Source organism: Scyliorhinus canicula, chromosome 19, assembly GCF_902713615.1.
Source record: "Scyliorhinus canicula chromosome 19, sScyCan1.1, whole genome shotgun sequence".
NCBI lineage: Eukaryota > Metazoa > Chordata > Chondrichthyes > Carcharhiniformes > Scyliorhinidae > Scyliorhinus > Scyliorhinus canicula.
The window spans coordinates 14,110,806-14,133,800 of NC_052164.1; the positions used below are offsets into that span (position 1 = coordinate 14,110,806).

The 22,995-nt window shown below is 45.3% G+C and overlaps 1 protein-coding gene across 13 annotated transcripts in view; it reads right to left on the bottom strand.

Annotated features, from left to right (window-relative positions):
• The window catches only part of raraa (retinoic acid receptor, alpha a), a 656,519-nt gene that overhangs the window by 393,553 nt on the left and 239,971 nt on the right, over positions 1 to 22,995 (bottom strand). For 3 of the 13 annotated variants that reach the window (XM_038778950.1, XM_038778948.1, XM_038778946.1), the window contains one exon: positions 13,384 to 13,478. The exons of 7 other annotated variants lie outside the window; for them this stretch is intronic. The gene's annotated coding sequence lies outside the window, so the exon portion shown is untranslated. Of the gene's footprint in view, positions 1 to 6,003; positions 6,023 to 13,383; positions 13,479 to 15,582; positions 15,602 to 22,995 lie in introns of those variants that run through there. 3 more of the 13 variants (XM_038778952.1, XM_038778951.1, XM_038778945.1) reach the window with 3 other exon arrangements.

Consider the following 22,995-nt stretch of genomic DNA (forward strand, 5'->3'; position numbering starts at 1 on the left):
ATGGATCCTTTACGAATGCACTTCTCGCTATACAATTAAAATTTGATTCAAGAGAAGGTAGTATCCAGCACATACATGCATGCACGTGTACACATACGTACATACATGTACACACACGTGCGGATACATACATACCTGCGTACACACACACATGTGCGTTCACATACACATGCCTGCATACACATACGTGTGCATACATATATAACACACACACATTCACGAACCACCGAAAGGTTATTCAACCAGCTCGCAGCATCAGTGCCAGTACTGAAGAGTCTGAGACGGTACTTTTCTTTCACCCCTGCCAGTTGATGATCCAGGAAAAGTGAAAGTCTTGTCTGGCACCTTGGACCCTGGCAAAATTACCAAAAGGATGAGCTTCATTTCAAGCAGATGGTAAACTTACACTGGCTAAAGTGGAACGAACCGTGAGTGAACAGAATAGAATCGGAGAGAATGTTTACAAAACAGAAAGCAGCCAGTCAACATGTCTGGAAGAGGTCAGGAGCAATTTACAGATAACCATCCACTCCCCCCCCCCCCCCCCCCCCCCCACCTTGCATTGTTGGTTTCTATAAAATGGATACAATACTGAACTGCCGGGCCCACTGAACGGGAGTGAAATATTTATAACAAAACCAAAAGGCTTTTGCTGCCAAAAAAGTTGTAATGTCTGAAGTAAAATAACTTTGCAAGCACAGATGAATGTTTGCTGCCTGAGGCACCCTCAGCAGTCAGTAGGCAGTGACATCTACCAGCATAACTGCAAGAGTTCTGCCTTGAGGCATGCACAGCAGTGTCAAACTAGTGGTGCTCCGTGTGCTGGAATTCATGGAGCTGGAAATTTCTGAATTGATCAGGCGATTGCTACAAAGAGCTGTATTAAAAGCCTAAGGGAGGACGAAGGTCCTCCAGCATGTTGGTGCATAATTATATTAATTTATTAAGAAATAGGCTGCTTTTTATGTTTACAGTGGGAGCCACCAAGAAACACAATACTTTGATCATTTATTTTTCTCTGATTCTGGCTGAGATATATAGCCAAAGGCTAGTGAAGCCCTCTAGTAGCTCTTCTAAGCAGCCTTGACAGCCAGTGTTTTATCATGTTATTTAAGCAGAGTTTTGACTGTTTGCACCCTTGCACAGTCAGGAGGTTGAAGACCCAGTATAGAGATATGGGCAGAACATCAAGGCCGACACACCCCTGCAGTTCTGAGGGAGCCCTGCCCCGGCAGCCTGTCAGATGAGACGGCAAACCGAGGCTGCATCAGAATTTTCAGGTGGAAAGCACTGTTCAAAGAAGAGTAGGGGAGTTATCCTGGTGCCTCAGCATGTGAACAACCCTCAAACAGCAGCTAATAAAAACCAGGTGATCTAGTCCTGCAGCTTGCCACTGTTTATGGGGCCTTGCTGCGTGCAAATTGGTTGTGGTGCTTCCTATATTACGACAGTGAATGACTTCAAGAGGTACCTCGTTGGCTACTTTGGGTTGTCCTACGGTCATCAAAGGCACGATATCAGACTACCCATCATTTTACATATTGAAACATGTAGGATTCTGAGGGGGCTTGACACAGTGGACGCTGGGAGGCTGTTTCGCCACTTGGGGCAATCTAGAACCAGGGGGCAGAGTTTCAAAGTAAGATGTCTCCCGAGGCTGGGTCATTGAATCTATTCCAGATTGAGTTAGATAGATTTTTGATTGACAAGGGAGTTGAGGACCATTGTGGGGGCAGCAGGAAAATTTAGTTTAAAAAAAATTTAGAATATCCAATAATTTGTTTCCAATTAAGGGGCAATTTAGCGTGGCCAATCAACCTACCCTGCACATCTTTGGGTTGTGGAGGTGAGACCCACGCATGACACGGGGAAAATGTGCAAACTCCACACAGGCAATGACCCAGGGCCGGGATTGAACTTGGGGCCTTGGCACCGTGAGACAGCAGTGCTAACCACTGCGCCACCGAGCCGCCCCAGGAAAATGGAGTTAAGACCACAATCAGATCAGGCATGATTTTATTGAATTGTGGAGCAGGCTCATGGTGCCCAATGGCCTATTCCTCCTCCAACATCTTGTGTTCTTTTATGAATGCGTGTCTTTCTTTTCCTTCATACATGACCTTACATCACGGCTGAACCCAATCCTGTCCTCCCCCTGTGTTCATGTTGCAACAGCAGGTGCTGGTGGCGATCGGCAGCAGGAATCTGCAGTAAATTCTGCCTCCATAGCGAGGAGTACAGAGGCCAAATGTAACATCTATGGAGGTTGCTGCCACTGAGACAAGTTAAACTCAGCAAAGGACCAAGAATCAAAATGTCTCTCTTCTGCTCTCCACATTTCAAAGCAAAGCTAAATGAAAGCAAAACTAAAATGACTGGAAAATTTTAAGCAAGGACGTTCATATTTTTTATCTGTTGCTTAATATCAATACAAATGTATAAATGGAACAAGAAACAGAGAAGTAGTTTTGACAATGGAAATGTCAAGTATCAGGGTATTTTGAGAGTTGAATTGCTGAATTGTGCAGAAATACTAACACTGGCATTCAGTTCAGGCTACCCACATACAACAGTGACTGTTCAGGCCATGCCTGGAACATTCTGTTTGTGAATGTCTTTTCTCGTTTAAAGCAGTTTTAGTGTCAATCAACATTTTTCTCATTTAATCCACCTCTGGTTCTGCTCCTCACTCTAAATACAGTCCAGGCACTTGGAGGCAGGCAGTTGCTCTGAAAACTACGTCGTTATTCACTACACTCTGTTATCCCCATCAACCCAAGAGTGTTGGAGATGAAAATTTTTAGTGCATTCTGGAAATACTCAACTTCAGAAGTACTTGTTTTTGGGAATCTCCCCCATTGTACTTAATATTTTTTGTTGATAGTTTATCACATAAAAACTGGAATTTGAAAGCTGACAGAGAAGATTGCAGAACTTTGGCAAACTAACAGACATGCCTTAAGGTTAAATATAAATAGAATTAGTGGCGGTAAAATTGTAAACTTAACAGTGGTTAGCACTGTTGCTTCATAGATCCAAGGTCCCAGGTTTGATTCCGGCTTGGATAACTGACTGTGTGGAGTCTGCACGTTCGCCCTGTGTCTGCGTCGGTTTCCTCCGGGTGCTCCAGTTTCCTCCCACAAGTCCCAAAGATGCGCTATTAGGTAATTTGGACATTCTGAATTCTCCCTCCGTGTACCCGAACAGGCGCTGGAATGTGGCGACTAGGGGCTTGTCGCAGTAACTTCCCTCGTCCAAGTAGCCATTCTTCATATGTGAGTCTTTGATGGTAAATGTTGGCATGATATCTATTACGATTCCAGACCAGACCCGACCAGTCAATAGGATACAGTACCAAAACCCCAATATTTTAGTTTATTAAGATTGTGAGGAAAGAATGATTCGCTCCAGGAGTGATTGCATGAAAAACAATAGGGTTTTGGTATTTCTTCTGCAGCTCAGAATCCAGCTTAAAAATCAACGACGCATAGAGTAATACTTGCGGTTCAGAACAGATTGTGTCTCTTGTAAGAACCCCTTCAGACCCTGGCTAAATATCTTCAAATAGTTGCCTTAATAGTTGTTTCAGCCGCTTCCCTGTCTTCAGACAAGACTGCTCTATTTTTAAATATTATTACTCTTTTTCGTCTATCCTCGGAAAGAAAACTGCCTTTATCTGTGTTCTGAAAACACAAGTGTTGCCAGATCAGACTTCACTTCCAAAAGCCTTTTCTCCAAAATCATGGGTGGGATTTTCTGATCCTGAGGCTAAATGTTGACGCAATCAGAAACGCTGTCGCCTTTCCCGACAGCGTCAATGTGCCCTCAGGTTCAGCAATTCTGGCCCCTACAGGGGGCCAGCACGGCACTGGAGTGATCCACGCCGCTCCTGCTGCCGATTCCGGCGCCAACTGAGTTCTGCCGGGCCCGCGCATGCGCAGTGGCACAGGCGCCAACGCGTACATGCACAGTAGCTCCCTTCTCCGTGCCGGCCCCGATGCAACATGACGTAGGGCTAAGGGGACCGGCGCGGAAGAAAGGAGGCCCCAAGCCCGAGAGGCCGGCCCACCAATCGGTGGGACCTGATTGCAGGCCAGGCCAAAGCAGAGGCCCCCCAGGATCGGACCCCCCTCCCTCCCCACAGGCCAGCCCCGGACCCTTCCACGCTGAGGCCCCTGCGGGTAAGACCACACGTGGACGGCGGCGGTGGGACTCGGGTTTTTTGTTGCGGCCGCTCGGCCCATCCCGGACCGGGAATCGGCAGGGAGGGCCGTGTAGAACGGCCTCCGACTGGCGCTGCGCCAACCACGCTGGCGCCAATGGCGCCGATTCTCCGCTCTGCATCCCGGCGTCGGAGCGGCGTGGCATGATTCATCCCGGCGTCGGAGCGGTCGTGGCGATTCTCCAGTCCAGCCCTGCGGGGGCTGAGAGAATCCCGCGCCATGTCTCCCCACAAATTTCCTTAAAACTGCTCCACCCCACAGCTTCTCAAAATGTCTCTCCACCCAGCTCATCTCCCCAAGCTAAAAAAAAAGAAATGAACTTTCCAAGGATGAAATCACATTAACACCCCAAGGACTTCTCCAGGCAAACACTATGCATTAGCCCAGACTGAAAAACACATTACTTGGCCAATTTCACCTGCTACCTGTTAAAATAAAACCTCACAACCCTTGCAGAACAGAACTCTCTTTTTAAAAAACATGATCATTGCAATAAAATACACTCTAACCCCAAGCTTTTAACCATTAACCACATTTATAATCTAATTTTCCTAAAATGTTCCAATAGTCACATATCTGATCATGGAAGTGGTAGCTGAACACTGGCCTGATGTCTCAGTGTGTCCTTCATACCAGTCACTGGACAATGGTAGGCGCCATAACTCAGGCCTGTCCTCAGCTTCAGTGCAATGAGCAGTCCCATTACAACAAATTAATCCAGCACAGAGGAAATCAAATCTCAGATATTCAAACCAGCACTACGCCAGGCAATAACATCTACTCTCTACTGAACTAAGTCGAAATGAAAAGTTTCTATTACTCATAAAATGTGCAATTTATTAAACAACTGAAACACATAAGGAGTCAATGTCGCACAGTGGGGCTGTCATTCTGGTTCTTGAATACCCAAGTATAGCATGGCCCCATGATGTCCTCACTTTACAAAATCAACAATCAATCTGGCACCATAATTTAGTACAAGGCAATCATCACATTAAATGATATTCCAGCTGCACGACCCAGCTCACAATGAGGCCAAGAAACAAGGAAATGGGTTCCTCCCGCTGACAAAAAGGGACCTCAATGAATTCGGACTTCTTTCCCCTTCTCTGAAAGAATCCAAAGTAAAGCCGGATATGATTCCAGACAGTAAACAGTATTCCATACTCGTTTACCTGAGCCTCAAAGGCGAATTTCAACAAGCTATTTTTGTGTGGAGATTAGACAAAACCTCCAATAAGCATATTACCATGGCAAAGGATTGGCAAGAGTAAGACTTCCATTATCTCCAAGTCAGGCACCATCCTGGCTTGGGCAGTTTGTCCTTGTTTGTCACTGCATTAAATCCCCAGAAAAATCCTATACATAGGAAAACCTTCGCCTTCATAATAATAACAATCTTTATTGTCACAAGTCGGCTGACATTAACACTACAATTAAGTTACTGTGAAAAGCCCTAGTCAACACATTTTCGGCGCCTGTTCGGGTACACAGAGGGAGAATTTAGAATGTCCAATTCACCTAATTCATGGACTACAGAAGAGGAAAACATACCACGTCTTCTCAAGGGAAACTGTTAATGGGCCATAAGTGTTGGCCTTGCCAGCAACATTTACATCCCAAATAAGCAATGCTTGGTGTAGAACAGCCAAAACTCAATGTCATACCACCAAAGATCAGTGTAGTACCAGCATTGCCAGAGCTCTAATTCATGAGCAGAACAGGGAATCAACATGCACCTGTTTTGGGGTGTCCTATACCACACAATGCATTTACTTACTGAGCCATCCGGAGGTTTAGTTGATGATCATGGGAGAGCAGTCACATCACAAAGTTCCTGGCAACTGAGAACCTTTTAGGGAAAAACTGCATTTCAAACAGAAAGAAAATTCAAGTTTTCAGAGACACTCCCCAAGTCAATAAACAGCTACAGTCTTGTGGATTGAACTTTACCTGTCATTTATCATGTTTGTTCCTATTTTACTGCCTACATTACAGATGCCAACAACTTGCCATTTTTTGTACAAGGGAATTAAAGATTAAAGTGTGGCTTTGTATGTAATTTGCTTTTAACACTCAAACTTCTTAAACCAAGTGATGAGACCATCAATTCACAAGACACGTGATTGGAAGTGAACAGTGTTTTTTTTAAATAAATTTAGATTACCCAATTATTTTTTCCAATTAAGGGGCAATTTAGCGTGGCCAATCCACCTACTCTGCACATTTTTGGGTTGTGGGGGGCGAAACCCACGCAACACGGGGAGAATGTGCAAACTCCACACAGACAGTGACCCAGAGCCGGGATCGAACCTGGGACCTCAGTGCCGTGAGGCGGTTGTGCTAACCACTAGGCCACCGTGCTGCCCTGTGAACAGTGGTTTTAATAGTCTTACAACTGAGCCTGCCTGCGACGAGATGAACTGAGAGCAGGCTTACGACTGCAGTGCTTTATACTTCCGGTTAGTGGGAGGAGCCATGGGCGGAGCCAAGGGTGGAGCCCAGTACAAACTCCTCATCTCCCCCTATGGGCAGAGCCCACAACGGCTAGTATATAGAGCCCACAAGGACACAATACACGTAAGGCAATACAGTGAGAATTAACGAGTTATATAATTCACCACACCAAGTCAAAATTTTTCTGTCTGAATCCCCATCAGCATAGATGTTACAGCATTTAAACTGAATAAATAAGAGCTGCTCGAATATTGTCCCTTTAATTTGGATTCTCTAATATTCAAGAGCCAGTTCCCAGGGTTTATTGTGAAACCCAGTTTTGGGTCTGGAAGCCAAGTCCTTGGTTGTAGAAAATGGGTCTCACACCAGAACTACACAAATGCCGGAAGTCAACTCCCAAAATCTGAATTAAGAGAATATAAGAACGGTTTAAGACAAAGGGGGCTTGTTCGCTGTCCACACACAATAAAAATTGAATAGCACTTGGGATAGCCACAAAATGCAACTGGACTTATTGCTGATTGCTCCGCTTGGCAGTACTAAATTATGTCAAACATATAAACTTGCAGCTATGGCACCTTTCACATAATCAGGACATTCCAAAGGGCTTCAGATATTTTTGTGTCATGGTCTCTGTTATTTTATAGGCAAACACAGCAAACAAAAACAAAAGAGCTTGGATTTATGTAGCAGTTTTCACGACCTCAGGATGTCCCAAGATGCTTCACATTACAACCAACAAAAAATTTCTGATGTGCCATCACTGTTATAATGTAGACAGCTAATTTACACACAGCAATCTCCCAGAATAGCAAAGAAAAAAGTGCTCAGATCATCTCTTGCGTGTATTGGTTGAGGGTTAAGTGTTGGGCAGAACATCAGGACATCTTCAAATAAATTGAGACTCCTGCGTGAAACATTTCACCTGCAACCTAAAATTAATCAGATGGAAAATATAGGGTACTAATCTAACAGTTATGCATCTTTGCATGCATTCTGTAGATGACATTTCCGCAATCTCAGCAAGATTGAAATCATAATATTTGCATGCAACGCATGATTATCTCAAGTATTTTTTTTAAAATTTAGAGTGCCCAATTCATTTTTCCAATTAAGGGGCAATTTAGCGTGGCCAATCTACCTAGCCTGCACATCTTTTAGGTTGTGGGGGCGAAACCCACGCAAACACGGGGAGAAAGTGCAAACTCCACACGGAAAGTGACCCAGAGGCGGGATCGAACCTGGGACCTTGGCACCGTGAGGCAGCAGGGCTAACCCACTGCGCCACCGTGCTGCCCCTTCTCAAGTATTTTGTACGACACTACTGAAGCACCAGGAGAATGCCACTTAAAATAAAACCTTGTCGGCTTCCATTGCAGCTCTCTGCTTTCACGTCCCGTGGGGCTCCAGAACCCCATCAAGACAATAGAAAGAGGCATTTGTTTTCTGTAGCGTCAGACTTCATTCTTGGCACCCGTAAATGGTTATGCCCAAAGCACAGAGTTCAGTTGTTTTGCACGAGTCTTTCACAGTTGGCAGGGGCACTGCTCGCCCGAGCATTCTTATCAGTGCCTTGGGTCTCTTTCAAAGGGATTACTCAACATAGCTTTTAACTGCGTTTGATGGCAGTCTATTTTGAACATCTACTGCAGGAAAAAGAACATGTCTTCTCAGGTTTATTAATTTTGTTCTTTTGCCCTCCAGCAAACATTAAAACTAAAATTTGGAGCAAATGTATCTAGTGCTCTCGACAACGACAGGATGTCCTGAAGTGCTTAAACTACACAAGATTAAGTTAGTTGATGTCGCAATGTAGGAATATAAGTTTTTAAAAAAATAAATTTAGAGTACCCAATTTTCTTTTTTTTTCCAATTAAGGGGCAATTTAGCGTGGCAAATCCACCTAACCTGCACACCTTTGGGTTGTGGGGGTGAAACCCACGCAGACACGGAGAGAATGTGCAAACTCCGCATGGTCAGTGACCCAGGGCCGGGATTCGAACCCGGGTCCTCAGTGCTGTAGGCAGCAGTGCTAACCACCGTGCCACTGTAGGAATATAAATTGAAGAGCGGAGTGTCAGTTTTGAGTGAGACGCGCAACCTTCTGACTCAGAGGCAAGAGTGCTATCAACTGAGCTATAGCTGACACAGTTTAAATTCAGTAATCTACACTTCCAGTATCTTAAAGTACTAGACGGTATGTCCGCTCAAATACATTTGCAAATCAAAGTAGGAACTGCATATTGTGTACATAAATAATAACTGCTTGTGCCGCTAGTAATACACACAATGAATTACTTCGGGAATAAACGGAAATAATATTGAGTACAATCTCCTCATGTTAGCCCATGATCCAAAACCCCTCGTTTTTTTTTTGAAATAATTTTTATTGAAAAATTTTGAATTTATACAACAATAACGCACCATAGTAAAATACCAAAAATAACAATAATATTAGCAATCATAAACATTCGCAACACCTCCATGAACAACACAGCATATTAATAACAACGCAGATTAACACAATATAAAGTTACAGAATAGAAACTACAATAAGGAATCCCCGCCCCCCCCGGGTTGCTGCTGCTATTGACCAAGATACCTATCTTTGAGCCAGGAAGTCCCGAAAAGGCTGCCATCGTTTATAGAACCCTTGTATTGATCTTCTCAGGGCAAATTTGACCCTTTCCAATTTTATAAATCCCGCCATGTCACTGATCCAGGTCTCCACACTTGGGGGCCTCGCATCCTTCCACTGTAGCAAGATCCTTTGTCGGGCTACTAGGGACGCAAAGGCCAGGACACCGGCCTCTTTCGCCTCCTGCACTCCCAGCTCCACCGCAACTCCAAAAATCGCGAGTCCCCACCCTGGTTTGACCCTGGATCCAACCACCCTCGACACTGTCCCCGCCACCCCCTTCTAGAACTCTTCCAGTGCTGGGCATGCCCAGAACATATGGGCGTGGTTCGCTGGACTCCCCAAGCATCTGGTGCACCTGTCCTCACCCCTAAAGAACCTACTCATCCTAGTCCCGGACATGTGGGCCCGGTGCGGCACCTTAAATTGGATGAGACTAAGCCTCGCACATGAGGAGGAAGAGTTGACTCTCTCCAAGGCATCCGCCCAAGCCTCGTCCTCTATCTGATCCCCGAGTTCCTCCTGCCATTTAGCCTTCAGCTCCTCCACTGACGATTCCTCCACCTCCTGCATTACCTTATAGATGTCAGACACCTTCCCCTCTCCGACCCACACCCCCGAAAGCACTCTGTCCATCGTCCCCCGCGAGGGCAGCAAAGGGAATCCCTCTACCTGTCGCCTAGCAAACGCCTTTACCTGCAAGTATCTGAACATGTTCCCTTGGGGAAGCCCAAATTTATCTTCCAGTTCCCCCAGGACCGCAAACCTCCCGCCAATAAACAGGTCCCTCAATTTACTGATGCCCGCCCTTTGCCACCCCCTAAATCCCCCATCCTTGTTCCCCGGGATGAACCGATGATTGCCACCCAGTGGAGCCTCCATCGAGCCCCCTGTTTCCCCCTGTCTCCACTGTCCCCAGATTCTTAGGGTCGCCGCCACCACCGGGCTCGTGGTAAACCTCTTAGGGGAGAGCAGCAACGGCACCGTTACCATGGCACCCAGGCTCGTACCTCTACATGACGCCATCTCCATTTTTTTCCACACCGCCCCTCCCCCCTCCATCACCCATTTATGCACCATTGACACATTGGCCGCCAATAGTACCCCAGAAGGTTGGGCAACGCCAGCCCGCCTCTATCCCTCCCTCGCTCCAGGAACACCCTCTTCACTCTCGGAGTCCCATGTGCCCACACAAAGCTCAAAATACTGGAAGTCACTCTCCTAAAGAAGGCCCTGGGGATAAAGATGGGCAGGCACTGAAAGAGGAATAAGAACCTCGGAAGCACCGTCATTTTGACGGACTGTACCCTCCCCGCCAACGACAATGGCAGCATGTCCCACCTCTTGAACTCCTCCTCCATCTGATCTACAAGTCTGGTGAAATTATGTTTGTGAAGAGTCCCCCAGTCCCTGGCCACCTGCACCCCCAGGTACCTAAAGCTCTCCCCTGCCCGCCTAAGCGGGAGCCTACCAATTTCTTCCTCCTGGTCTCCAGGGTGCACCACAAACACCTCACTCTTGCCTAAATTTAATTTATAACCTGAAAAGGTCCCAAACTCAGCTAGCAGCTCCATCACCCCCGGCATCCCTCCCACCGGGTCCGCCACATACAGTAACATGTCATCGGCATACAACGACACCCTATGTTCCTCTCCACCTCGCACCAAGCCTCTCCACCTCTCTGAATCCCTCAACGCCATCGCCAGCGGCTCGATTGCCAGTGCAAACAACAAGGGGGACAGGGGGCAACCCTGCCTGGTCCCTCGGTAAAGCCGGAAGTACTCCGACCTCCTCCCATTGGTGGCCACGCACGCCATCGGGGCCTCATATAGCAGCCTTACCCATCTAATGAACCCTTCACCAAATCCAAACCTCCCCAACATCTCCCATAGGTACCCCACTCCACTCTATCGAAGGCCTTCTCCGCATCCAGCGCCACCACTATCTCTGCCTCCCCCTCAATCGCCAGCATCATGATGACATTCAATAATCTCCGCACATTCGTGTTCAGCTGCCTTCCCTTCACAAAACCTGTCTGGTCCTCGTGCGCAACCCCTGGCACACAGTCCTCTATCCTGGTGGCCAGGATTTTTGCTAGCACCTTAGCATCCACGTTGAGGAGAGATATGGTCTGTATGAACCACACTGCTGGGGGTCCTTGTCCCTCTTTAAAATTAACGAGATCAGCGCCCGCGATATCGTCGGGGGCAAAGTCCCCCCTTCCCACGCTTCATTGAGTGTCCGCACCAACAAGGGGCCCACTAGGTCCACAAACTTTTTATAAAATTCCACCGGGAACCCATCCGGCCCCGGTGCCTTCCCTGACTGCATCTGCCCGATCCCCTTAACTAGCTCCTCAGATCCAAAACCCCTCTTTGGTTATTTGCTCAAATTAAACTTAACAATGCACATTCTCACATGATGTTTTAGCCTCAAGCTGAGCTTCAAATTCCATATTCAGTCCATTATCAAAACATCTCACCTCCCAAAACCTTCTGCCACGATGACTCCTGCAATCCAATGATGGATTCCTGAAAATTAGACATGATTCTAGATGATTCTAACCATCCCCCTGCGACATTTAACGGCATTGCCATCTCCGAATCCACCACCATCAACATCCTGGGGAAATTTAACTGGACCAGCCAGAGTAATATTGTGTCTACAAGAGCAAATCAGGTTGGGAATTCCTGGGAGAGTAACTCACCTCCTGACTCCCCACAGCTGATCCGCCATCTGGAATGCCCAAGTCAGGAGTGTGATGGAACACTCTCCACTTGCCTGGATCAGTACAGTTCCAGGGGCAGCACGGTAGCATAGTGGTTAGCACAATTGCTTCACAGCTCCAGGGTCCCAGGTTCGATTCCCGGCTTGGGTCACTGTCTGTGCGGAGTCTGCACGTTCTCCTCGTGTATGCGTGGGTTTCCTCCGGGTGCTCCGGTTTCCTCCCACAGTCCAAAGATGTGCAGGTTAGGTGGATTGACCATGATAAATTGCCCTTAGTGTCCAAAATTGCCCTTAGTGTTGGGTGAGGTTACTGGGTTATGGGGATAGGGTAGGGGTGTGGGCTTGGGTAGGGTGCTCTTTCCAAGAGCCGGTGCAGACTCGATGGGCCGAATGGCCTCCTTCTGCACTGTAAATTCTATGATCTATGAACACTGAAGGAGCTCAACACTATCAAGGGCGAAGCCTGCTTGATCAACACCCTATCCGCCACCTTAAACAGTCACTTCCTCCACCACCAGCACATAGTACTATCTGCAAAATGCGTCGCAAGATCTTGCCAAATCTCAAGAGCACCTTCCAAACCTACGGTTTCCACTATTTAGAAGGACAAGGACAGCATTTGCATGGAAAGGTGGTTCACCGTCACATTTTCAGGGGCAATTAGGGTGGGAAACAATTGGTAGCCTTCCCAGCCATAGAACATACAGTGCAGAAGGAGGCCATTTGGCCCATCGAGTCTGCACCGACCCACTTAAGCCCTCATTTCCACCCTGTGCTTACATCTGATGATTAGAAAAAACACGATGATGTTTGTTTTGTTAATGCATTATAGTTTATGTGCATTATATAATTATACATGTATAGCTAACCACACAATACTGGTGTTTATTTCATTGCCAGTTAAATACTGCAAATATTTCTCAGTTCTTCCAGTCAAAGTATTATTCACTTATTTAATTTCTTGAGTTGCATGAGCTCATTCTCCTGCTGAGAATTATGAGTAAATCTATAGCTGGGGAATTTCAGTTCCTGTTTAAAGTTCTGCTGTTAATTGAGTGGCCATTGTTCAACTGTGCGCCTTCTCAATTAGTCTCCAGGAAAATTAATTCTGTTCTGACCTAATATCTACTCACATGGGTATCTCCAGCAGTGATTTTTGAATAATACTGCAGAGTGAGAACTCGGGCCAAATGTTCCCTTCCCGAGACCACTTGTGGTACTCCTATCACTTGAGGCCAGTTAACTCAGAAGAGAATGAGATCACATCTGGCACCTTATTGCTTTGAATGCATCTGTCCACTCTACATAAACTATTTGAGCCATTACAGCAACTCCTACCTCTATTTACTGATGATCCAATCTTCATCTCCAGAGCCAGTAAAGCACCATATCTAAACGTTCAGCCAGTCCTCCGTTATCTCAGGGCTTCAATTCTACATCAGTTGCATCAATGGGGAATTCATAACATGTCCAAATTTGTTAAGATTATGGCAGAAACGGGGAAGGAAACAGAGAGAAAAAGATCCAGTCATGATGTTGTTGCTCACACTTCCAGGATATTCTCACAGTTTACCACGGTCAACAAATAAACCGCAGGAACGCAAATGCAGAAGAGGATGTAATAAAGTTGCAAGTAACATGGCCAAGGGTGACCCATAAAGCTGGATCCGGCCCCGGATTCTCTTCATTAAGGTTTCAACAGACCATCAGTGGGGGTGAACAAAGGACAAACAATAGAAAGAACTACGGGAAGAGTAGGGGAAACCACAATGAGGTAGTTCCCACGTATATCCTAATGGTTCGTTAGATAACAGCAGCTCTGAAGTAGAGTAATACAGATTCGAAACGCTAACTCGGTTTCTCTCTCCACAGATGCCGCCAGACCGGCTCAGTTTTTATAACAGCAGCAACACATGAAGAAAATTTATTTGAGCAGAGAATAACAAACAGCTTGCTGGTCCTCTAAGAGAGGTAAAGGCAAATGAGTGGAATGGAAAACACAAGAAAAGGTTAAAAAACGACATCTATGATAGTGCTGCCGAAGATATTGAATGTAAATACAGACAGAAGAGGTCACTGAATAATTTTTTAAAATAATAATCTTTATTGCCACAAGTAGGCTTACGTGAACATTGCAATTAAGTTACTGTGAAAATCACCCAGTCACCACATTTCGGCGCCTGTTCGGGTACACAGAGGGAGAATTCAGAATGTCCAATTCACCTAACCACACGTCTTTCGGAACTTGTGGGAGGACACCGGGGCACCCGGAGGAAACCCATTCAGACACGAGGAGAACGTGCAGACTCCGCAAAGGCAGTGGCCCAAGCCGGGAATCGAACCTTGAACCTTAGTGCCATGAAGCAACAGTGCTAACCACTGTGTTGCTGTGCTGCCAGTACTTAGGTCAACCTTCTATAGAAATCTATGTTTCCCCAATAGTTGCAGCTAACTCACTAATTGAATGTTTCCAGAATTTATGCCTCTAGGGTTAGGTAAAGTCGCCATAGACCCAGATGACCATAGGCTGTTTTCCCTTTTGAAGGGGAGAGCTGACTGGTGGTGGTTTAACCTGAGGAGCACCACACCTCAGGCGAGTTGGGGCCTTCGTGAATCACCTCAGCTGGTACGAGAATCAAACTCGCGCGGCTGGCCTTGTTCTGCATCACAAACCAGAACTCCTACAGTAAATCTACTTGTCTAGGCCACTGAGCTAAACCAGGTTATCTTTGAAGGCCCATCTTCTCAACCTTGCCCATCACCTGAGGTGTGGTGATCCTCAGGTCAAATTACCACCAGACAGCTCTCCCCCTCAAAGAGGAAAACAGCCCATGGTCATCTGGGACTATGGCAGCTTTATCATTGAAGGTATTGATCACTCTTTATATGAAGAAGTATTTTCTGAAGTAGTCATGAATTTGCCTTTTACCAGTTTGTATAGATCTGCCCTTGTGCTGTAAATAGAACGTAGAACTTTTCAGACTAGTTCGGCACAACATCAAAGTCGTGATTTAATTTGAAATAGTGCTTCACATCAACATTCTTTTTCCATTTATGGGCTGGTTTGTGTTGTCATGTTATCTCTGCCACATAGAATAAGTTCCATATACCATACCATGCACACAAGGTTATCGAAGCTCATTTCACTTTCTTCTGCTCACCAATTTTATGAACAGAAGGCTTTTACATTCCAGTCACTACGGTATTGGTTACTGGATTAGTTCCAAACTTGATGGCAGGAGACCTGATGACTCCAAGCTAAGAGCTGGAGTCATTCCAAGTAATAAAACGCACAGGTCTCATCATGATGTAAACACAAAACTGGGCAGGATATATGCACACAAGTTTTGTTTATAAAGGAAGTCAGGAGCAAGCATCTTTGATGCAAATCCAAAGTTTCTTAATGGTTTGATATATTCCCTTTGCTATGTGTCCATCTTGAAAATAAAATTTTTCCCATCGCCAGTCACGTTTGGTCACTAATTTAAACACAAAAATAATCCAAGTTAGCCAGGGAAAAACAAGCTGATCACAGACCTTTCCTTTTCTGTTCCAAAAATTCCCAGGTTTGCTTCCTTTGTAAAATGGATGAAACGGAATGAATTGTAATCTTTTTTTCGAAACCTATTTTTATGTGCAGGGTAGATGGGCGAAGGGATTGATATCAATGAATAGCGAATCTTGCACTGCATTCAAATAGAAACAAAGGACAAGATTTGAAATATTGACACCACTTGTTTCAAACAACCTGACTGTATAGCACCATCCAGAACATAGAACATACAGTGAAGAAGGAGGCCATTTGGCCCATCGAGTCAGCACCGACCCACTTGAGCCCTCACTTCCACCCTATCCCCGTAACCCAATAACCCCTCCTAATCTTTTTTTTTTGGACACTAAGGGCAATTTCGCATGGCCAATCCACTTAACCTGCACGTCTTTGGACCGTGGGAGGAAACCAGAGTACCCGGAGGAAACCCACGCAGACACAGGGAGAACGGTAGCATTGTGGATAGCACAATCGCTTCACAGCTCCAGGGCCCCAGGTTCAATTCCGGCTTGGGTCACTGTCTGTTTTGGAGTCTGCACGTCCTCCCCGTGTGTGCGTGGGTTTCCTCCGGGTGCTCCGGTTTCCTCCCACAGTCCAAAGATGTGTAGGGTAGGTGAATTAGCCATGCTAAATTGCCCTCAGTGTCCAAAATTGCCCTTAGTGTTGGGTGGGGTTACTGGGTTATGGGGATAGGGTGGAGGTATTGACCTTGGGTAGGGTGCTCTTTCCAAGAGCCGGTGCAGACCCGATGGGCCGAATGGCCTCCTTCTACACTGTAAATTCTATGAACATGCAAACTCCAGACAGTGACCCAGCAGGGAATCGAACCTGGGACCCTGGCGCTGTGAAGCCACAATGCTAATCACTTGTGCTACCGTGCTGTCCAATAAGAATACAAGAAGCTACAGATAATTTGTTACAAACTTATCGTTAGGTGAACAAAATAGTGAAAATTTGCATGAAGTATACATTACTGCTTCTATCACACAGTGTTATTCTTCATTTCAAAACATTGAATGAATCACATTAATAGTAAAATGCAATGAAGTGATTGGGCAAGGTATTTAATATTTCAAATATGGTAGCATTTCCAAACATTTCAAAACCATTTGTTCCTGAAAGTAACGACAGTCATGAGTTGGTTGAAAAAATCTGAAATGGTGCCTCCTAATTTCCATTTTAAAGGGCATATAGGAAATGACTCCAATGGACTAATTTAATAAATAATCACAATAGTATTTTTCTGGATATTTTAATCTGGTATTCTCGATCTGACTAGTATCCGAGCATTAAGAGGGTGAGCAGAGGAAAATTGTCCCTCTCCTCTTAAATTCACTCCTGAAACTTGAGCACGTAAGGCAGGCTGGCACGTCAGTGCAGTACTGAGCAAGTACCACACTGCAGGACATGCCCACTTTAAATGGCCCTCTCTCAGGCCAGCATAATAAAAATCCCATGGCATTATTTGAAGAAGAACTGGGGAATTCCTCTTGTGTCCTGTCCAATGTTTACCCTTCAACCATTTCTCAAAGGAAATTAGGGATGGGCAAGAAATGCTGACCTAGCCAGCGAAGCCAACATCACTTCAAACAATACTTCATTAGTTATAAAGAGCTTTGGGACTGCCTTATGAAGCAAAAGGCTCTAGGTAAATGCTAGTCCTTAGAGGATGGTGGATGTGTTTATAGAGGGGAGCTTTCCGAGTATGAGGGCGCTGGAGGAGAAGTTTAGGTTGGCGAAGGGAAACAAATTCAGGTATCTGCAGGTGCGGGACTTCCTACGTAAACAGGTGTCATCCTTCCCGCTCCTACCACTGAGGGGGATTCAGGACAGGGTGGTTTCCAGAGGGTGGGTAGGAGAAGGGAGCATTTCTGACATTTACAAGGTACTTATGGGGTCAGAAGAGACGCAGACCCGTGTCTGCGTGGGTTTCACCCCCACACCCCAAAGATGTGCAGGTTAGGTGGATTGGCCACATTAAATTGCCCCTTAATTGGAAAAAATGAATTGGATATTCTAAATTTTAAAAAAAAGAAGAGACGCAGACCGAGGAGCTGAAGCGCAAGTGGGAGGAGAAGCTGGGAGGAGAGATAGAGGATGGTCTATGGGCGGACGCGTTGAGTAGCGTCAACACGTCCGCAACATGTGGCAGGCTCAGCCTGATACAATTCAAGGTCGTTCACTGGGCTCACATGACAGTGGCCCGGATGGGCTGATTCTTTGAGGTGGAAGACAAGTTTGCAAAATGTGCGTGAGGACCAGCGAACCACATGTCCACATGTTCTGGGCATGTCCGAAACTTAGGGGATTTTGGCAGGGGTTTGCAGATGTCATGTCCACGGTGTTAAAAACAAGGGTGGCACTGAGACCAGAGGTGGCGATTTTCGGGGTGTCAGAAGACCCGGGGATCCAGGAGGAGAAAGAGGCAGACGTTCTGGCCTTTGCTTCCCTGGTAGCCCGGAGACGGATATTATTAGCTTGGAGGGACTCAAAGCCCCCGAAGTCGGAGACCTATCAGACATGGCTAGCTTTCTCTGTTTGGAGAAAATCAAGTTCGCTTTGAGAGGGTCACTGTTGGGGTTCGCCTCGAGGTGGCAACCATTCGTCGACTTCTTCGCGGAAAATTAATTGTCAGCAGAGGGGGGGGGGGGGGGTGGTTAGTTTAGCTTAGAGTAGGGGGTTAATAAAGGTGGGACCTGTAAGGAAGGGAGACCGCTTTTGCACTATGTTTATAGTTTCATGTACATCGCTTATTTTGTTGTTGTTACACTACCAAAAATACCTCAATAAAATGTCTATTAAAAAAAAATAAATGCTAGTCCTTTCCCTTCCCTCACCTTAATTGAAAGCTAATAAATCCTTTCTTAAGCCCCATGAACCAGCACATCATTCTTTGTTTCAGAGAACCGTGGAATCCATACAGTTCAGAACAAAACCGTTTGGCCCATCGAGTTTGCACTGACCTTCTGAAAGAGCACCCTACCTAGGCCTACTTCCCCGCCCTATCCCTGTACCCCACCTAACCTGCATACCTTTGGACTCTAAGGGATAATTTTAACATGGCCAATTCACCTAACCTGCCTGTCTTTGGACTGTGGGAGGAAACCGGAGCACCCGGAGGAAACCCACGCAGACATGGGGAGAACGTGCAGACTCCGCACAGACAGTGACCCAGCAGGGAATCGAACCTGGGACCCTGGCGTTGTGAAGCCACAGTGCTATCCACTTGTGCTACTGTGATGCCCATTGTACTCCAAATGTTAACTCTGTTTCTCTCTCCACAGATGCAGCCTGACCTGCCGATATTTCCAGCACTGTTTTTATTTCAAATGAATTACACTAGTTCTGTTATGGTAGCCACGGTGAATTTAATGATATAACTTAACAATGATGTACTCAGGCCTGTTTCACATTAACTGAATGACAAAATTCCAGCTCCTCGTCTTTGTGTAACACAATAAGCCGTCTTACATTGCTTTAATGCTGCAGACCGCAAATTATCAGATTTAACGAAGACGATTGGAATTTCAAAGAAATTCAATCTTCTTAGGATTTCTAAGTGCTACACTTTGATAAAGGAGAACCTTTACTAAATGTGGTTTGCAAGCACTGCGCACTGGCTCATCAGTACTGTGAAAACCAGTAAGTAAAGCTGATGGGGGAAAATTCACAAGTCCCCTGCTCCAGCAAAGAGTCAAGATAGAACAGAATGATATAGGGCTGCAACACTACTGATGATTCTCCAATCTATTCATCGCTGCAAGAAGCAAGGGGCGGTGAATTCCTATCAGAGTTTAAAGTATACACAGACTTGTGCAATATTTTTGGACGGGAAATAGTTTCAAATGTTTGTTTACTATTGCACAAAAAGGAAATGCGAACACATACACTGTCTTCATGATAAAAATGCTTTCTTTTCAGTTTACAAAAGATACGCATTTCTCCTAAATCCATCCATGAAAATATTTTCATTAAAGCCATGTTAATTTATTAAGGCACAATCAAAACTATGGGAATCAAAACTTGGCAGTCAGATGTCTGCTTTAAATCAATCATTCTTGCAGTTAATTTCCCATCAGTCCTTCCTTCCTCTTGTAATCGTCAAGCTTCTAATTTCCAAAGAGGGTTTCTCCTAATTATTACTTCCTGATTTACCTTGCCTTTTCTTGTTTTTGTTTAAAACTCTGTTGTCTTGGATTATTGGTTTATAGATTCATTTGCAGGGTTCAAAGCAGACAAGCGGGAAGAATCATTTCAAATAGTTCTAACCTGAGCACACAAGAGCTCGGGTGAGACAACTGCGCTTTAAAAAAAAAAAATTTACGTGATGTGGGCATCGCTGGTTAGGCCAGCATTTATTGCCCATCCCTAGTTGCCCTTCAGAAGGTGGTGGTGAGTTGCCTTCTTGAACCATTGCAGTCCTTGAGGTACACCCACTGTGCTGTTAGGGAGGGAGTTCCAGGATGTTGCCCCAGCGACAGAGAAGGAGCAGCGATATATTTCCAAGTGAGGGTGGTGAGTGGCTTGGAGGGGAACCTCCAGGTGGTGGGGTTCCCAGGTATATGCTGCTCTTGTCCTTCTAGATGGTACTGATCGTGGGTTTGGAAGGTGCTGTCTAAGGAACCTTAGTGAGTTCACGTAGAGCATCTCGTAGATTCGTAGATGGTACACACGGCTGTCACTGTTTGTCGGTGGTGGGTTTGAATGTTTGTGGAAGGGGAGCAATCAAGCGGCTGCTTTGTCCTGGATGGTTTGTGCTTCTTGAATGTTGTTAGAGCTGCACTCAACCAGGCAAGTGGAGAGTATTCCATTACACTCCTGACTTGTGCCTAGTAGGTGGTGGACAGGCTTTGGAGAGTCAGGAGGTGAGTTACCCACCACAGGATTCCTAGCCTCTAACCACCCTGGTAGCCACAATGTTAATATGGTTAGTCCAGTTCAGTTTCTGATCAATGGTAACCCCAGGATGTTGATTGTGGGGAAATCAGCAATGGTGATGCCATTGAATGTCAAGGGAGGTGGTTAGATCCTCTCTTTTAGGAGACGGTCATTGCCTGGCACTTGCGTGGCACGAATGTAACTTGCCACTTGTCAGCCCAAGCCTGGATATTGCCCAGGTCTTGCTGCATTTAGACATGGACTGCTTCATTATCTGAAGAGTCACAAATGGTGAACATTGTGCAGTCATCCGCAAACATCCCCACTTCTGATCTTATGATGGAAGGGATTCAAGGTCGTTGATTGTCTTTGTGGTTATTATATAAGAATGCCTGTTTACCACACTGCCAGGTATGACAGGACCTGATGAACAGTGCCAAGTAGAAGTAGCTGGAGAAGCACTGAAGGGGGCACCACAAGTAGGATGGAATAGTGAACTCAATCATGTCCCACAAGTTACTCAAGCCCACCAGGGATCACTGGTTAGCAATCAGAGCAGGAATCCTACAATTAAAAACAGAAAAGGCTGGAAATACTCAGCAGGTCAGGCAGCATCTGTGGAGAAACTGAGTTAAGCTTTCAGGTCGATGACCTTTCATCAGAACTGTTAACAGTTAGAGATGTAACAGGTCTAAAGCAAGCACAGAAGCAGAGAAAAGAGAACAAAAGGGAAATAAATAAATCAGCTGACTTGCACCATCAGTTCTTTTGCCATTTAATCTCTCCTGTCTTCCACCCTAGTACAGATATGTTCTTTTGCTGCTTGATCTGCTCAGTATTTCCGCATTTTCCACATTAACTACAGGTTCTCACATCTTACTTCCACAATAAAGCAAAAACCCTGCCCAATTTCCCCCTCCATGACAAAGAGATGCTGAGATTATGGCACCCTACTTGATTGGCTGATGTTAGCGATCCGAGCACAGAATAGTGATCAATACTGAGCCATTGAGGGAATCCTGACCAAAATGGAAGAGTCTGTATCAAAATCCATTGTAGCATTTACACCACACAAAGGATATTGGTTCTGAAGAAAGGCGAAACATCCAGTGGTTTGGTCTATTAGCGATATCATTGTGTTTTATTTAGCTTTGAGTTATTTGGAATATGTCAAGCCAATGGACCCAATGATTGTTCAGTTCCTCAAGCTGGCACCATTCAACAAGATCTTCTCATTTCAGTGCAGTTGAATCACAGAACAACTTCAAACAGGTCACAGCATTTCAATAATAACTTGGAAGCTTTACTTGCCTTTTTGAACACACACCGAAAAAATGACAAAACAGCTATTGACCGAAACATGTCAACAGCTACACCTCCATTAAATGTCAAAAGCAGTGAGAATTTGCTCAATGTAGACACCAGGTTGAAGACCGCAGCACAATTTTACAGTACTTACTGCTCCTGTTGCAATCTGTCAAGTTGCAGGATGAAGGCCTGCAGCGCAATTTGGACCCTTTTGTTGTTAATAACCATGACTTTTGTACCCTGATTGTATGAACCCATAAAGAGCAATAAGAGGGAATCTTGTTGCTACAGACATACACATAGCAACGAGCCTCATACATTTTTCTTTTGCATAACTGCCGTCAAGCTGCCGCTCGATAGCTTTTCCAGCTGTTGGGTTAGTCACCAAAACGGTCTCCAATGTCAATGTTTCCAAATGAGAAACTTTACAAAGAAAAACATATAAGTTTTCTTTACACTACATTGTCTCTTGCAAGGTAAACAGGTTACCTCTGGCACTGCCAACAAGTTTCTGGACTGGGACATTTCTCTGTCAATCATTTCTGAATTTTTAAGAGCAACAAAGCTTCCAAGGTGTTTCCACTTGTTTAAGTCCAACATTACACGCAGACTGGAACAATTTAACAACTTAACTCAAAAAAGCACCTTTGGACACATACCCAACATTCTGAAACATTATCTTATGATGTCTTGGGATTGAGAAGATTTCAGTAAAAATGCTTTAGGTCTCGCACGCTCCTATTTCTGCAATGCGTCCTATAAAATTTCAGCTTTTCACTTTACAAACACCAGTTTTGCACAGTATCCAATGAGCTCCGAGTCAGAGAATTTAAAATGGCACATTACAGGCAAAATGATACAACTGGCGAAATGCAGCAACAAATCACACTTCCAATGCACTTTCAACAGAAAAACGAATCACATAGCATTTCCAAAGGCATGTGGGAGAATTGAAGGCTGAACCACCAAAGATCATCTTAAGAAGGATAATCAACAATTTGTTCACAGTCATGTTTTTTATGGAGAGAGAGAAGGGCTTATGGAAGGGCGTCCAGTTGAAGGTATGATTTTGGAGGGCCGGTGGGTGGAATTCACGAGATGAGTCAGAGGAATATAGCATTGGGTGTGTGTGGGGGTGGGAGAAATTGCACAAGGCTGGAGGAGATAAGACAATAAAGAGGTTTGGCACTGGGCTAAATCGCTGGCTTATAAAG